This window comes from Podarcis bocagei, assembly GCF_964188305.1.
Source record: "Podarcis bocagei genome assembly, chromosome: 4".
NCBI lineage: Eukaryota > Metazoa > Chordata > Lepidosauria > Squamata > Lacertidae > Podarcis > Podarcis bocagei.
In genome coordinates, this window is record NC_138128.1 from 51,001,390 (window position 1) to 51,008,020 (window position 6,631).

Here is a 6,631-nt window from a genome sequence, read left to right on the forward strand (position 1 = left end):
TGATCTTTTCTGTTTCTCTTTTCTAACGTAAAAATAGTACTATATAAATAATTTAGGGATGGCCTTGTAATTTGGTACAAGCAGCTATTTCGTGATATGATACTCAAAGTAGACTCATGGAAATAAACGGACCTTATCTAAGTCCATGGGTTGCTCTGTGTATACCTAACACTGGATATAATACAAAATTGGAATTATGCTAGTGAATGGAATTATTCAAATTCAACTTGTTCCTTTAGGGATGGGGATATACACAGATGACAGGATAAGGAAACCCCTTGTGTGGGCTACAAGGTATTGTATACCTCTGTGACTGTATTTGGAATGCTGGGCAGACTTCTAGATGCCCAGTCTCAGAAAACTACTTTAGAATGGGAAAATACAAGCAAAATGATTCAGATTCAAAGCATCTTTCCCACACCTGATGTGAGAGAAGTGCATACCAAGTATTTACCCCATCTTTCCCCATGATATTATAACTCAGGATTGTGAAATGAAATTGCTTGGCAGTAGATTAAGGCAGAGAAAAGAAAGCACTTACTCACACATTCCATGATTAGCCTGCAGCAATCACTGCTACACTGTAGTGATGACCATTGGTTTAGAAAGATGGCTTTTCAAAAGTTTTAGACAAACTCATGGTAGATAGATTTTCTCAATAGTTATAAACCATCATAGCTGAGCATCATCTCAAGGTCAATGGCAGAATGCTTTTAAAGACCTGCTGTGACAGGGGAGGAATACTTTCACATCCTGTTTTGGGGCTTCCTGCAAGCATTTAGCTGGTTTTTGTTAGGAACAGGGTTCTGAACTAGACATGCCTTAGATAAGACACAGTTCAGGTCTTCTGTTCCCTTCTTGGAGAGTCTTTATAACCCCCTCCATTGTGGGTGAAGAATTGTTAACAGATGTTCTTAATGGCCCATGGAATATGAACTGCAATTCACATTCCTTGCAAGACAAAACTATTCAAAGAACCCATTATAAACAAAAACATGAATACTAAGTGGCTAGATTTTATTTACACATACGCAATTCATAAGATTTCAGATGGTGCTTTTCAACCAAGCAGATAAATTAGACTACTTGCAGATGTTCCATTTCAATCTTTCATACAGAATTACAGAACTTGTTTTGATAGTGATTTAAGACACTTGATGTTTGTGCTAGATTGCTTCTAAGTGACCAATATATGTGAATGTTGGCAGGACCCCTACTTAGGTGTTTATTGATCCACGTGTATGGCATGTGAGCGATTTATATGCCATTTACAACTTTTGTCAGCATAAGAATTGGAGTTAATTTCACAACTGCAGTCAGTCTAGAATTGATACTGTAAAGCACTTTTGGTAAAAATCTAGCATGTGATAATAATTGGCTGAAGCAAATTTTGCAAAACGATGCCATAAGAAGCTGAAAAGATGAACAAAGGAAGTTTACTGGATGCTCTGCATATCAACTGCTGGTCTAAAAAGGTCCATTGCCCTAGGTTTCAATTCTTTGCATGATATGAATTTCATACACCTGTCAGCATTCATCAAGAACCAGAAAGAAATATTTGTCCATATTTAAGTGAAATATGGGGGCATTGTTTAATTACTATTCCTCTAATAAAACTACAGTTAGCCAAACAGACATTGTGTGTGTGTGTGGAGTTATGGATAGAGAGGTAGAGCTCTACATATAGGAATCAACTACTTATACAGTGGTACCTCAGGTTACATACGCTTCAGGTTACATATGCTTCAGGTTACAGACTCCGCTAACCCAGAAATAGTGCTTCAGGTTAAGAACTTTGCTTCAAGATGAGAACAGAAATTGTGCAGCGGTGGCACAGCGGCAGCAGGAGGCCCCATTAGCTAAAGTGGTGCTTCAGGTTAAGAACAGTTTCAGGTTAAGTACGGACCTCTGGTACAAATTAAGTACTTAACCTGAGGTACCACTGTACTGAAAAGACAGCTTGGTTCCATTTTATAAGAACTAGTATTCAAATAGAATGTAGCTGCAACACACCCACCCACCTAATGTTCACGGCTGTGGTGGTAGGGTTAGGATGTGGTGTAGGCCCCTCTCAGACACCCTCCTCCTCCCAGGAGGAGCCTCACTGATGGGCAGCTGTGTTCAGTGGAGATCCATCATTGCCCATGTGGATAGTAAGCTACCATTGGTGGTCAACCTGTGGGCTTTAACCAATGGAATTGTGGAGTTTTTGAGTGGAGTTGGGCTCAGATTCAGAGGTTTGTGGATCCTTCAAGTGCCAGTAGGCTTACCAAAAATGGGTCAAAGATCACCCTCTTACCTTCCACCCTGATTAGTATGAGCTGGCAATGCTTTGGATGCAGATACCTGTATGACTCAGCCCTTGGCCCTGGCTAGGATTACTGAGTGTATCTTCTTAAATAATGGAAACATGTTATGTTAATATTCTGTAGGTAGATGTAGACTCAGAAAGCACTTATTATTATACAGTACTATTAAGTGGGAAAGTGATATTGGCTTCATCCCTCAGCATATGTTTCAGGAATAAAGCGCTGCTGAACTCTCTAGGAATTACTTCTGAGGAATTAAGCTTTGGAGCAGACCGAAACAAGTTAGGATGCTCCTTTCAAAACATAGATTGGAATAGTCCTGTGACTTGTTTCAGTCTTTGTTTTCTCTTGGTTGGACTCTTGGGTTTCAATTATTTTCACAGCCATACTGGAAATGAATTGCAGAAGTAGTGTTCCCGTATACATCACTGTTAATGTCATTGTGGGTATTTTAATTGCCAGGATTCTTGAAAGCGCTAGTAAATTACAATATGGGATTGGATCACAGAAAGCCTTTTCATAATTGGCAAACTGCATGCACACTGGAAACTCATGTTCATTTCATCTCTAGAATAATTCATGAGTCGTGTTTAAAAGTTTTAATGTACTGAAATTGGTTTTAAAACCTGCAAGTCCCCTTGCCTAGAGAAATCGAGTTTTGTTTAATGTCTATTGGTTAGTAAATTGCTTTAATATGCCTGTTGAACATATAGGAGAGCTAAATTATACTGTTTCAAGCACCCACATTTCCTCTGCTGCCCTATTCCTTCTGTTATTATTACCTTTTACGAGACATAATCCTATCTTTCTTTAACTTTTTTAGTTTACTTGGAGGTAAGACTCAGTGAGACATCCAGATTAGTGCATATAGGATTGCAGCCTTGTTTCCTAAACCAGTGATTTATTTCCTCATTCTTTATGTAACACTCTCAATAGCATACCCTTTAATTTCCACCCACCCACCCACACCTCACCACACTATATGAACCAGCATAACACTTTTCCTTTTTGAAACAACTGTGGTTACCTCCTCTAAAAACAAATTGTTCTGAATGTAGCCTTTTGCAATCTTGTGAAGGTTTGCAAGGTTCATATTTCAGTATGATTTCATAAAAATTATGAGCTCTGCTGTCAGGACTGTCAATAAATAATGATCTAGGTTTTGGAAAGAACATAAGAAGGGCCTGCTGGATCAGGTCAATGGTCTGTCATATCCAGTATCTTGTTATTGCAATGTCCACCCTGATGCCTGTGAGAAACCCGAAAGCTCAAAAGTACTCTGCCCTCCAGTGGTTTCCAGCAATTTGAATTCAGAAGCACACCTTCTCCAACTGTGGAGGCAGAACATAGCCATTGCTGGCCTTACCCTCCATGAAAGGCAAAGGGAAGGGAGATTTGCAAAATTTCACCAGAGTAGGCAGCTCTTCTTTGGGAATAATTGCCAGATCTTATTGATTTATTTTATTATTTGCAAATCACTGCCCATTTCCCCTTACTAGTCCTAGCCTATTGTATCAATAGACTACTTGGATTTATAGTTTATTGTATCAGCAAGAACACTTGAATTTAGGACTTCATTTGTAATCCTGAGCACTGAGCTATCCATCACAAGCACAAGATCCATTTCCTCATTAGTCTACACCAACTTATTTCCCACCAGTATATATATATATAGCTGATATTAAGAATGGTTTGATCCAGTGTGTTTCAGGAAGTGAAGGAAATGGGGCTGCATGTTATATCATATAGAAATTGCTGTTTGTCAGATTAGAGTGAACTCAACATACTTAATAATCCATCTAAGTTATTCATCAAAGAATAATATTCAGTGTGTATATATCTCACAAGTTTATGACTGCTGCTGGTAGCAAGCTGGTAAACAACTTGCAAATGTTGAACTGTATAGTTTCTGTAAGACAGGCAGGAAATGAGCTATACCAGAAAGTAACCTTTTCGTGCTGATTATCTTTAAAACTTAAAACTTATGATAGACGGATTTATATATTCTACCACCTGAACTACTAGAAAAAAATTCTTTTAATATTTTGTATTGCTTTTTTTGCATAGCATCACAGAAAAAAGACATTGCATACTTTATACAATAAGACTACCAACAAATACAAAGTGATAGGTGAGCCAATCATATTCTTTTTTCTATTGACTTTTACAGATAAGACTTTTTATGCTATACACCTGTGACTTCGGGAAGCAACACACTGCATCAAACCATGTAAAACAATTGTAAAAAAACACACCACAATATATGAGACACCACAATAAAACAATAAAAGCTATGGAAAGCTATCTCATGTATATCATTCAACATACAATAACTATTATTTAACTAATTTAGTTAACGACACTTTGTCCATTATCATTAACCTCTTCCAAGTAGCAGGATATATAGTAGAAACTCAAGAATTCTAAAAGCTAAAGTGTATCTAGACTGCTGGTGACTTGGACTGCATGGGTTCAATCCAGACTTACTCTTTAATAGAGCAGACCCATTGAAATAAATAGAATTTAAGTTAGCCAACCCTGTTTACCTGTATGGTCTATTCCAACACTTTAAATAAAAATGCAAAAGTCTGGATACTATGGAATGCTTGAAACTCAGAGTCAGTCTCATATCAGAATGTCTCCATTTGCTAATCTCCTGCTGCCTGTTGATAGCTTTGGTTTTGTATAGATCCAAATGCAGCTCTGAGTGATTGCCAGATACAAGCACTCTGATGTGGGATCATCATTTAGTTCAGATTTACCTTTAGTGCCTTAGGATGTTGCCTACAACTGGTCAGTTTTAAAATTTTGTGAGTCTCACATAGAGGGAAATCTTGTTGTTAATTTGAATATTTGAATATCTGACTCTTCAGCAGGCCTGTGCATAGGGGGCATGAACAAGATTCCTGCCCTGGGCCTCAGACAAGCTCTGCACAGGCCTGCACTGAAGTATGAACACTTCTGAGTAAGTTACTTGAGCATAATGGTCAAGGCTTTGATCCAGATCCAAATGGCCAGACTGTTGTTTCCAAACTGAAATGAAAACAGGAGGAAAATGGTTATTTGTAGAATAGAAAAAAAGACAGGGAACCCTACAGAGAATCAACGGAATACAGACAGTGAAATCTTTTCACTCATAGCTTTTCAACTCCTTCATCTAACAGAGACTAGACTGTATAAAAATATCACATTACAAAACTGATTCAATTTTTTTAAAAGCTAAATTGAGTAATCTACCTCCTCCTCATATCTCTAGGAAACACAGCATTGGAGTGAGGTGACGGCAGCCATTCTTATTTTTCCTTAGAAATGCAATGTCTTGCCATGGTGGCCAATTAACATTATTCCCCAAGAAACAAACAAAATAAACATCAGAAAGAGTAATTTGGGTTTGCAAAGAAAGCCAGAGCAGTGGAAAAACTGTTTGATCTAGAAAGCCACCTTAATGTGTTTTGTGAAGATTGAGATAGAAGGAAGCTGCCGTGGCTTTTCAGGGAAACATAATGAAAGTCACTCTTGAAGTTGCTGCTGCTTCGATTTCCTTTAACATTAGCAGAAACTTCTGCTCCAAAAAATCCATGCTTTCATATGCTGCTCTCCACCTGCCAGACATTTATGGTTGTTAGTATATTCCCATTGCTCTGTCCTAGCTCCTGCCAACCTAGCAGTTCAAAAGCATGCCAGTGCAAGTAGATAAATAGGTATTGCTGCAGCAGGAAGGTAAATGGCGTTTTCATGTGACCTGACTTCAGTCACAGTGTTCCATTGTACCAGAAGTGGTTTAGTCATGCTGACCACATGACCTGGAAAGCTGTCTGTGGACAAATGCTGGCTCCCTCAGCCTGAAGCGAGATGAGCACTGCACCCCATAGTTGCCTTTGACTGGACGTAACCGTCCAGGGGTCCTTTACCTTTTTATGCACAGGATTCATAATGCTACTGAAGCTGACTTTTTAAATAAAAAAGTATCAAGGATGGCCATAAACCAGTTAGATTTGGATTGAAAGTTGTGGCTTTTTAATCTGGTTTTGAGCTACAGTGGTACCTCGGGTTAAGTACTGTTATGTACTGAGTTGAATAGGATCCAGAATGCAGCAGTCTGATTGGTCCACAGGAGCCACCCAATCCAGCTCCAGGTGGAAGTGAATCCGCAACCTGATTGGCCTACAGGAGAATCCCGGAATTAGCCAATCACGTGGGGCCCATTGTGTAAATAATGTATATAAAGCAGACATTCTGGGGGGAACTTCCATTCCTCCTCACCACTATGAGCTGAATAAAGAGCATGAAATCCACTCTTGACTCTGAGTATATTTCAAGTA